The sequence below is a fragment of the Phyllobates terribilis genome, unplaced genomic scaffold (assembly GCF_046119375.1).
Source record: "Phyllobates terribilis strain yellow unplaced genomic scaffold, ASM4611937v1 Scaffold_5__5_contigs__length_657084704, whole genome shotgun sequence".
Taxonomy (NCBI): Eukaryota; Metazoa; Chordata; class Amphibia; order Anura; family Dendrobatidae; genus Phyllobates; species Phyllobates terribilis.
Window position 1 is genome coordinate 18,246,770 of NW_027362765.1, and position 11,798 is coordinate 18,258,567.

The 11,798-nt window shown below is 48.5% G+C and overlaps 1 protein-coding gene across 1 annotated transcript in view; it reads right to left on the reverse strand.

Moving 5' to 3' along the window:
• Positions 1 to 4,854, reverse strand: part of LOC141270844 (uncharacterized) — a 56,981-nt gene extending 52,127 nt beyond the window's left edge. The window contains exons 1-2 of the mRNA XM_073680941.1: positions 4,788 to 4,854; positions 4,045 to 4,160 (exon numbers count right to left, since the gene is read on the reverse strand). The gene's annotated coding sequence lies outside the window, so the exon portion shown is untranslated. The remainder of the gene's footprint in view (positions 1 to 4,044; positions 4,161 to 4,787) is intronic.
• Positions 4,855 to 11,798: the final 6,944 nt, after the last annotated feature.

The window sequence follows — 11,798 nt, forward strand, 5'->3', positions numbered from 1 at the left end:
GAATCTCTTATAATTGTACCCTCTAAAACTCCTGGTCAGTATTCAACAAACTCCCATACATTCACGACTTCTACGAAATTTTCTTAGGCATGCGATTCTCACTGAAACATGTATCCAGCATTCGGACACCATCATCACTACTGCTCTCTCATATAGAGGGCTACATTTTTCTCCTACTCCCCTAGAGACCTGAGAACAGACAGGGTGGCCTCTTGCATCAAGGAAACCTTTCAATACTAGTCTCTTTTGTGTACCACTATATTACCTGGATTTTTCCTTGATGTTTGTCTTTTTAGTCTGGTCTTTCTTTTATTAGTGATTATTTATATTTAGTTATAGTTTATTATCTGTTTCATATTATTCTGTCTGTGTTCCCCTCTTTTTTCTTTTGGGCAAGATCTCGGAAAAAAATTTTTCGGCACATTAGATTATTTTGGTTTAGTTTGTTTTCATAGGGGACTTACCGTGTATTATATTTGGAGATATAATGTAGGTTTAATAGGTGAAGGTGCTAGTCTGCTTCTTTCGTTAAAATGTTCAGGTCCCCCCCCCCAGTACCCCCACTTATCTTTTCCTCTTTAGATGTCCACACTGTCAGACTTTTCCACCCCTTCTCCCTGTGAGTGGAGGTTGTGTACTGCCCTCAGGGCCAGTGCCACCTTTTCCTGGATCATTTTGCAGCGTGGCTTTAACACTTTCTGTCCTGACATTGACATTCCAAATCTAGTCATGGCGGACTTTAACATCCCCATTGATAATCCTCTTTCCCCATCTGCCTGTTATCGTCTATTTCTACATTCCTCTCTAGGTCTTTCACAGCTTATTAACTTTTCTACACATGAAGAGTGTGATAAGATTGGACCTGTTCTTCTTTTCTCCAGAAGACAGATATACACTGAACCTGGTCTTATTTCCTGAGTTTGCTCAGCTGAATATCAGTAGAGAAAGTCACTTTCATCAGGAGACTTTTGAAAATTTATACCCTAAACACCTAAGTCTGCCATTCATCTCACCAAACAAGTCTACATCACCACCTCACCATCCAACAATCCAAAATGACTCTGACACCTTTTACTCTCTCCTCTGTCCTTAGGTGAAGGCCTCTATCACAAACCTCTGCGCTGACAATCTGAAAACTTATTTCAAAGAAAGAAATGTCTATATCTGACAGGAATTTTTCTCTCAAACCCGTAACAGCATAGATTCTATTTCCTTCTGTACTTCATCAAGATGTTTTTGAAACGGTGGTGGAAAATGAAGTTACCAAGCTCCTTTGTTCTGTAGAACGAGCAAGAAAGCTTGTAACAGAACTTCAACATGACGTTTCAAGGATGGAGCGAGACTGCCATCTACTGGCCAGAGCCAGTCAAGCGGAACCAAAATATACAAGGGAAGTTGCAGGGAGGGCAGATTCAGACGCTGGACCCGATCAGGTGACTTCCAGGAAGGAGTTCAGAGAGATAAGAGGCCAGCGCGCCAAGCCTGAGGGGTCTTTGGCGCCAAGCAGCAGACGCGCTCCCTGCGTCCTGAGAAACCCCGCGTGACAGGCCAAATCCAGAGGCCTGAGAGGTGCTCCAGCCGGGCACCGGTAAAAGAGCTCCAGATCCCTCGCAGTTGTGACTCGAGTGCTGTGCCTGCTGAGCATACTAGGAACCTGATTGCGGCGCTGAGTGAGTTCGCGGAACCCGACGTCGGCCGCCGACAGACGAGGCCTGGACCCCCCTATCCAAGGCTCAAGAGACTGCCTCCAACGGCCAAGCAGAGAGGAGCTGCATACGTGAGCAGGGCCGTCACTTCCACTGCTCACCCACGGTACCGGGGACAATTGGGTTTAAGTACTCAGGTTGGGAGGGGGACGGTTGGGGCTAAAGTAGCACAACGTGATTTAATTGAATTCATCCAGAAAGAGACTCACGGCCTACCGGGAATAACCGGTGACCCCCGCTAGGGCCAAATTCACGGTTAAAGAACTTGTGTGGTGTCTCTCATGCTTGAGGGCATCACCTTACTTTAAGAGACTGCGCCTTACTTTGAGAAATTTCGTATTTTTCTGATATTTCAAACCACTGTTCATTACCCTTGTTGCTAATCCCTTGTTTCAGAATACCTGTTGTATAAAACTGTTTAAAATCATCTCTGACTGTTCTCACCTTGTGTCTCTGTGCATTGCATTCCGGCACCTGCATTACAGTTCTCACACTACTAACTGCACCAGACACTCTATTCCTTCTCACTTACATCTTTTGTCTGATATCTTTCTCTCCTCCTTCAAACACGCCATCACAAACCCTTTAATAAAAATGCGTAACTCAACCAAAACCGCTCTTCTAACTACAGAATTTTTAATAAAATGGTGATGCGTCTTATAGTCCGCTTTTACGGTAGCTTACCGGGTGGTGGGGGGGGGTGTGGTGGCTGTGGTAAAGCAGGGTCCCAGGAGGCATAGTCGCTGGCGCAGGTCGATGCTGTGGGCCCCGGCCTGGGAGTACAAGGTGTTCGGTGATACGAAGCGGCGGCGGGCCCTGGGCTTTCACAAAATGTCAGCGGAGTCCCTGCACTTCCCATAGTTCTCACTGTAGTGGACTTCGGAAAAATGGCAGCTGAAGGCGGCGTATGCGCAAATTGAGATCTCGGGAGATAACATCTCAAGAGACGAGATCTCGGTGCCAGGAACTCAATCTGCGCATGCGTCGCCTTGTATTCTCATTTTCCAAAGTCCACCGCAGTGGAAACAGTGGGAACTGTGGGGTTAAAGCTCGGGGCCTGCTGAAGCCTCGCTGAACACCCCTTATTCCCAGGCAGGGGCCCACAGCATCGCCTCACTCCTGCTGCCGATGCCAACTTCCTGCAGCAGCGACCCTGCCTCCTGTGACCCTACTCCACCGCAGCCGCCCCATTTCCTGGTCAACTTCATTTGGATTCTAAGATGCATCCCCATGTTCCCCCCAAATTTGGGGGAAAAAGTGCGTCTCAGGCTGTGTGCCCACGATGCGTTTTTTAAGCGTTTCCGCAGCGGCAAAAACGCTGCAGAAACGCTTAAAAAACGTATGGTAGAAGGCCTCCCATGTCCCCCAATGATAATCCGCATGCTGCGGAAATTTCCGCTGCGGATTATCATTGCGGAAAAAAACGCAGCACTACCAATTATTTTGCGGAAGCGCTGCGTTTTCGCCGCCATTGACTTGCATTAGAACGCGCCAATTCCGCAAGACTGAATCATTACTTGCCTAATTGGCGCGTTCTAATATGCAGTTGGTACCCGGGTGTGGAGGACAGGAGACTCTCCTCCGGACCCGGGTACCATAGAACCTGTAAAAAAAAGAATAAAATAAAAAATAAAGATTATATTCACCTTCCGACGGCCCCCGGACTCCTTTCCTGTGCTTGCCTACAGATTGCGCAGGACTGAAGGACCTGCAGTGACGTCACAGTCATGTGACGGCAGGTCCTTCAGTACAGCGTACCGCAATCTGCCGGCAGCCAGCACAGGAGCGCAGCAAGACTGCAGGGGCCATCGGAAAGCAAGTATAGGTTTATTTTTTGACATTCTCTCGGGTCACACTATATAAATCCATGCTGTTTGCATGGATTTATATAGTGTGACCGAGTTGTCAAGCACTTTCCAAGTGATGCTAAAATCGCTTGGAAAGCGCTTGACACCCGCATGCGGAAATGCAAATGAATAACGCGTCATTTCCGCAAGTCCCTGGCAGGAAAACACATGTACAATCCGCATGCGTTTTTTTCTGCCAGGGAGATGCAGAAACGCTCAGGAAAAAATCCTGAGCATTTCTGCATCGTGGGCACATAGCCTTATAATCTGAAAAATATGATACTCTCTTCTTGACACTTTACAATCTGGTTTCCACTCCTTACACTCTACTGAAACTGCCCTCACTAAAGTCTCTAATGATCTACGAACAGCTAAATCTAATGGTCACTGCTCCCTGCTGATTCTTTTGTATCGTTCTGCCACATTTGACACTGTGGATCACCAGCTCCACTGGCCTCAAGGACACCTCTCTCTTCTGGTTCTCCTCCTACCTATCTTTCCGCTTCTTCACTGTGTTGTTTCCCGGCTCTTTCCTTTCCTCTTCCCTTTACTGTCGGGGTTCCCCAGGGTTCAGTTCTAGGTCCCCTCTTCTACCTATACTCCTTTCCTGTTAGATAAAACCAACAGATTTACTTTCAGTACCATCTCTATTCTGATGATATCCAAAAGTTAAGCTAAATTAGCAACAAGTAATGATAGAATTGCTGTTTTGTCCCCATTTCCAGTAAAAAAAAAGTGTTGTACCCCATAATTATAACATTTAAAAGCACCCCCAGAAAGAAAAGCAATATATGAATATATTGAAGGAAACTTAAAAAAAATTGTGGCTTTTGGAATACAATAAGAAAAAAATAAAACAAATGTCAGTAACACCAAGGGGTTAATGATAATGGGCCTTATACACATGAAGCATGATTGTGATATTTACATGTCCAGGCTTTCTGGACTGATGGTCTAGGTGAAAAAGATGGAGAAATCTCCGACATTGGGAGCAATTGTAAACTAATCTCATGTGAATGGATTAATTAAGAAAAAATGGCAGCACAATGTGTAATATCCATTATTCACAGCCTGGCTGCTAAGAGACGCCGGGAAACGTCCTTTTCAGCCTTCCTACGACATTTTTTAAATTTGTGAAGAATAATAAAGAACCAGAACATAGAACGGAAATAGATGAAAATCAGCCAGTCACTAGGAGGAAACATGACCCATTATATATGGGAACTCCACATACCTCCACCTGCAGAGCCGCCACCACATATATGGCTGCTCTGTGCGCACAGGACCTGTGATGAGGTCACAGGAGGGGAGGAGTCAGGGGTCACATGATCAGAGGCCTCAGTGGATGCAGGACTCTGCTGTGCTGGTTGTCATGGTGCTGGATGAGCTGAAGTTTATGTGTGGGGTCAGGAGGGGTTTACAGTGTGGATGTAGCAGAGCCGTGTGTGTACGAGGTGTACGGAGCGGAGCCGCGTGTGTACGAGGTGTACGGAGCAGAGCCGCGCGTGTACGAGGTGTACGGAGCGGAGCCGCGCGTGTACGAGGTGTACGGAGCGGAGCCGCGCGTCTACGCAAAGACCCAACAGTGGTAGATATCAGTCCTGCAGACCATACAAGTAATAACAGTACAGGCATGTATAGTAACTTACAGTTGACGTTCTTTGTGGTGGAGTAGATCATTTTCCTGTCTTTTCCATCTGTCCCAGACCGTCACGACAACTTCTTCCAGCCAGGACTCATCTGCACAGATTACAACGAAAACACATTTGACTTTTCACATTACCTGCCCCGTCCCCATCTATTCCCTCATCCTGCTGTTACCCCAATACTGTGCCAGGGCTGGCTCCAGGTTTTCGTGGGTCCCGGGCGAAAGAGTCTCGGTGGACCCCTTTAGCACATACCACGATTCATGATGTACAGATACGGCGGAGAAATATAGGTATACAACACAGGACCCAGGCTGCCCCCTCATCCTTCACATATACAAACATGCGCGCACACACATGGTAAGCAGACATGCACACGCTACACAGACATGCGCACACACGGTACGCAGACATGCGCACGGTACGCAGACACGCACATACACAAACATATACACAGATACATACACATACATATTTGAACACATTCTTAAAAACACATATAAAAACAGACAGAAATATATATACTGTGGTAAAGCGACTTGCTCAGCTCTCACAAAGGCAGACACAGGACACAGGTCTCAAGTTAACTTCCTGCGGGTTTATTAGGCGGAATAAACTCCAGCAGGATTCCACAAAATAAACACGTCCTCTCAGGATAATGGAAAAACCCAAAAAAATCAAGTATAGCTCAGTTCATAAGTGAGCAGGTTTCGCCTGCTCTCGATATCCCAAACAGTCCAGCAAAGTCTTTTAGTGGAGCTCTCGGGCTTCCACACACACTGCCTGGAGACTTCCTTCTCCAGACCACAACACCGGGAAAAAAAAACAGTGACTGAGTATTTAACTTCTCCCAGCCACATCCTCGAGGCGGAGATATGGTGAGTAGGCGTCCCACCCGTCTCTCACCTACTTACTAAAAACCACACCCTTTGACTATAATGAATTAACCCCCGACAGTTAACATGCTTTAGGAAATTGTAGGTTTCAGTCCACTAAGGCTAATAAGCATAGTGAAACATATCTCCCCTCAGATATAACACCAGAGACTCTGTCACATATTACCCCCCTCTGCCCAAAGTCAGGGGTTTGGGCACCTTCAGACACCAGACAGGGAATTCTAGAGAGGGCATCAGTGTTCCCCTGTAACTTCTCGGGCCTATGCTCCACGTGGAAATTAAAGTCCTGGAGACCCAAAAACCACCTGCTCACCCGGGCGTTTTTACCCCTCTTTTCCCTCAACCATCTCTAAGGGGCATGGTTCGACACTAGTTTAAAGGGGTTGTCCACTACTTTATATGATCCTCCAATGTATTCCCCCAGGGCCCATGAGTGTTTCTCTAAATACCTTGTGGTGCCTTTTCTGCCTGTGAGCGGCGCTATCACTGGCCGCTCCCAGGCATCACGTGACCCCCGGCTGCAGCCGGCTCTTACATCCGCTGACGTCACGACAAATCCAGGCTGCAGCCCAGGGTCCCTCTTCCGCGTTGCACTGGTGGCTGCTGGGTTGTGGGTTGGGTTACCCCGTGCGTCACACCCAGCATCTACCGCGCGCTCTCCCTCTCCTCATTCAATGGGAAAACACGCGGTGGATGCTAGGTGTGACGCACGGGGTAACCCCGCCCTCAGCCCAGCGTCCACCGTGGGGAGCGTGTCACTGATGTCACGCCTCACTTGACCTGACATCAGTGACGGGTCACGTGATGCCTCTCAGCGGCCAGCGATAGCACCGCTCAGAGGCAGAAAAGGTACCGCAAGGTATTTACAAAAAACACTTCTGGGACCCAGGGGGATACATTGGGGAGTTCATATAAAGTAGTGGACAACTTCTTAAAACTTCCGGCCTAGTAGGTAATATATCAGTGTATCTACAGCCCATTTTATGGCTAAACACTCTTTTTCTACTATAGCGTAGTTTTTCTTGCAAAATGACAGCTTCCGGCTCAGATAGAGAATGGGATGTTCTTCCCCATTTATCTCCTGAGAGATTACAGCTCGCAGGCCAACTTCTGAAGCGTCTGTTTGGACCACAAACTCTTTCTCAAAGTCTGGTGCGCTGTCTCTGTTTCCTCCAACAATTTCACCATCGTTCATCTGGTGCCTTTTAGGAGATCCGTAAGTGGCGCGACCATCATGGCAAAATTTGGGTTAAACCAGCGGTAATATCCCACCATTCCCAGGAACGCTGTCACTTGCTTCTTGGAGAGCTGTTGCGGCCATTTCTGGATTACTTCCACTTTAGTGACTTGTGGCCTTATTTTGCCTCTCTCGATGACATAGAACAAGTACTTGGCCCCCTCCTTTCCAACGGCACATTTTCTCGGATTTATAGTAAATCCCACCTTCCTCAGAGCATTCAGAATGGCCTGTACCTTAGGTAGATGACTAGCCCAGTCTGGGCTAAAGATCACAGTGTCGTCAAGGTAGGCTGCGGCATACTTCTTATGTGGGGTTAGGACCCAATCCATAGCCCTCTGGAAAGTGGCTGGGGCCCCCTGCAGTCCAAATGGCATCCAAGTGTATTGGAAGCACCCATCAGGTGACGAGAAAGCCTCTTCTCCTTGGCCGTCTGGGAGATGGGGTTCTGCCAGTAGCCCTTTGTCAGGTCGAGGGTGGTAATGTACCTCGCCGGTCCAAGCCTTTGTCGACGTGGGGCATCTGGTATGCGTCACACTTGGACACCTCATTCAGCCGGCGGTAGTCATTGCAAAACCTCTACTCCCCGTTGGGTTTTGGTACGAGGACGATGGGACTCGACAATCCACTCTTCGACTCCTCTATCACGCTGAGGTCTAACATCCTTTTCACCTCGGTTGAGATCACCTCTCGGAGTGCTTCAGGAATCCTGTATGGCTTTAGGTTCACTTGTATATGCGGCTCCTTTAGCACGTCATGCTCTACCACCTGAGTACGCCCCGGCAACTCTGAGAACAGGTCACTGTTCCGTTGTAGCAGTTTTCGACACTGTTGCTTCTGGGCCGGCGATAGAGTCTCTGCTATCGTGACCTCTTCCACATTACCTTCGGGAGCGGCTCCCAGGCAAGGATCTTCCACAGGTTCCCAATCTCGCCAAGGCTTGAGCAGGTTCACATGGTACACTTGGTGGGACTTTCTTCGGCCTGGTTGGTGGACTTTATAATTAACTTTACTGATTTTCTCCACCACCTTGTACTGGCCTTTCCATTTGGCCAGGAACTTGCTCTCAACCGTAGGGATTAGCACCAAAACACAGTCCCCAGGGTGGAACTGCCTCGGCCTCGCTGATCGGTTAAAGACCCTTGCCTGGGCCTCCTGCGCCTGAAGGAGATGTGCCTTCACGATAGGCATCACTTTCGCCATTCTCTCCTGCAACTGGGCGACATGTTCAGTGATGCTTTGGTGTGGCGTAACCTCGGCTTCCCAGGTTTCCTTAGCGGATGTCGTCCGGTTTCCAGAGGAATTTCTCAACCACCTGATACCTCTCTATTAGTTCGTCTGCGTTCTGGGGATCGCCCTGGGCAACCCAAGTCTGTACCAACTTGGGAAGGGCGTGCATGAATCTATCAATCACCACACGCTCGACCGTCTGGGCAGGAGTGGAAGACTCTGGCTGCAACCACTTCTGGATGAGATGCAGCAGATCAAACATCTGCGAACTAGGGGATTTGTCGCCAGCATACGTCCAGTGGTGGACTCGTTGGGCTCTCACCGCCATATTCACTCCCATGTGTGCCAAGATCTCCGTCTTTAGTTTGGCATATTCTTTGGCATCCTACAGTGCCAAGTCATAATATGCCTTTTGGGGTTCACCCGACAAATATGGAGCCAGAACCTCTGCCCACTGTTCTGGTGGAAGTCTCTCCCGATCAGCCACCCTCTCAAAGACTCTCAGAAATGCCTCTACATCATCCCCGGGGCTCATCTTCTGCATGGCCCATCTTACCGCCTTCCTGACGTGTGAGTGATCAGTCGGCCCCAAGGATTGGGCGGTTGCTCTGCCCTGGATGGCGTCCGCTAGAAGCTGTATCTGCTGCTGCTGGTGCTGCTGCTGTGCTTTCTGCTGCAACTGGATCTGTTGCAGCAACAGTTTGGTCTTTTCCTGTTGAGCTTGCTGCTGCTGCAGGATCTGCTGTTGCTGTAGCTCCCGGTATTGCTGTAGCTGCTCTCGGTGCTGCTGCTGCATTCTCTGCTGGCTCAGCAAGTGTTGCTGGTGCTGCGCTTGTTGGCTTTGAAGCAGGTGTATGAGGAGCTCCTCCATGCTGCCGGACATCTCTGGCTGGCTGACGGCCTTCACCCAGGACATCCACCGTTCTTTATGGCAGGTACACATGTTCCTGGAATCTTGCCAGCACTCTCACACCAACTGTGGTAAAGCGACTTGCTTGTCTCTCACAGAGGCAGACACAGGACACACGTCTCAGGTTAACTTCCTTCGGGTTTATTAGGCGGCATAAACTCCAGCAGGGTTCCACAAAATAAAGACGTCCTCTCCGGGATAATGGTAAAACAAGAAAAAATAAAGTATAGCTCAGTTCATAAGTTAGCGGGTTTCGCCTGCTCTCGGTATCCCAAACAGTCCAGCAAAGTCCTTCGCTTAGGCTAATAATCGTAGTGAAACATATCTCCCCTCAGATATAATACCAGTGACTCTGTTACAATACACAGTCATACACACTGACATACGTAGACATTCACATCATAATTAGAAATATTTTTAATATGGGGATTGGGGAAGCTTGCTCACCTGCCCCCTGGCCTGTGTCCCGTCCAGCTCCTCAGTCATGTGGCATTGCAGGGCCTCCGTCGTGTCACATGACCCTGGACCATCACGCCGCTTCCCTGTCATCTGTGCAGGGCCGCCGGCTCTGTCCGAGCTTTGCTCTGCTTCATGCAGCAGCAGTCAGTGTGCTGCTTCTCTACCAATCAGGCCCAGTGCTGTCACTTTCCAGACATGGCGGCGCACTGTGCAGCTGTGTCTGCTAGTAATGACATGGCAGGGGCAACACACCAGCACAATTAAAGGAGCAGTGTCGCCCCTGCGTGTCATTATTATCAGGAGTATGGAGAAGCGCGTTGCGAGTGTTTGGTTCTGTGCAGTGTGAGGCAGCACAATATGTTGGGTTCTGTGGAATGTGGGGCAGCATGTCGTGAGTATTTGGTTCTGTGGAGTGTGGGGCAGCACATATGTTTTATTCTGTGGAATGTGGGGCAGCATGTTGTGAGTGTTTGGTCCTGTGGAATGTGGGGCAGTGCGTTGTTAGTGTTTGGCTTTGTGGAGTGTGGGGCAGCACATTCTGAGTGTTTGGTTCTGTGGGGTGTGGGGCAGCGTGTCATGAGTGTTTAGTTATGTGGAGTGTGGGGCAGTGCATTGTGAGTGTTTGATTTTGTGGAGTGTGGGACAGTGCCTTCACACATTTTTGTGACACGTCCTAGTGCTGTCCTTTTTTTTCTTGGACATTCCCCTAGTCCATAAACTTTCATTACATACATCAGTTTTAAAAATGGGTCTATGTTTTTGGTTCGTGATACTCAGGGCATGTCCTATTCTCACCGGTTTTTCAGACTCAACCATTAAAGTCTTTTGGGATTCTTGAAAAATTAATGAAATTAGGAAGACAAACTTTGTTCCATTCATTTTTAATTGATACATTGTTAAGAGTCAATAGTTAAAATTGTTCAGGCAATCTATCTGGTTCAGTGAAAAAAAAAGATTAGAAAAAAAACTGATGTAACTAGGATGACAAGTGAGAAAAAAACATTTATCAGTTTCTCTCTGATGGTAACACTTACGTAAGTATGAATTGAGCCTTATATTGAGTATGTAATGGGATATGATAGAAGATAATTTGTGAAAGAAGGCTCTAGTCAAGAACCAGGTGGTTGCTTAGTGATGCCCCTCCACAACCACGTGCGTAACAGTACTCAATAGTATGATTAGTTCATCCATTCTTGGTGCTCTCTAAGCATGTGTCGGCTCCAGGTAAAGATGTGTGAACAAAAGAAGTCCATACTGTGCTCTAATAGACATGAATTTGTCTAAAGGGAATACAAATGGAATCCGTCATCAGAATTTCACCAACCTAACTATATATATGCGCTTGTCGCTCTTTCAAGGACAAGTCCAGCAATACCTTTACATGGCCAAGTCCATGCCTGTTGTAGCATCGGCGTCTCTGCCCCCTGCCAGGCAGAGACGCCGTCCCTCACACCTCCTCGCTCCCTGCGCGGCGTCCTCCAGCGCTCCTCTTCCTGCTGCTGCTGTCGGCGCGTGCTGCTTCCCGGGCACTCTGCTTAGGGCGCGCACTCCCTCTCTCTTAAAGGGGCCGAGTGCGCCGTCCTAAGGAGTCCCCGGCCAACAGCTCTCTGCTGTCCTAAAGTGGCCCCGTCTGGAGGGGTTGAAAGCGATTCAGCGATTCCTGGGCTTCGCCAACTACTATCATCTCTTCATTCCGCACTTCTCTTCCCAGACTGCTCCCATATCTGCGCTCACCTGTAAGGGAGCAAATCCCAAGGTATGGTCGCCCGAAGCTGAGGAGGCCTTCCTTTCCTTAAAGCAAGCCTTCTCCTCTGCCCCAGTACTGCACCGTCTGAACTGCAACAAACAGTTCTTCCTGGAGGTTGAT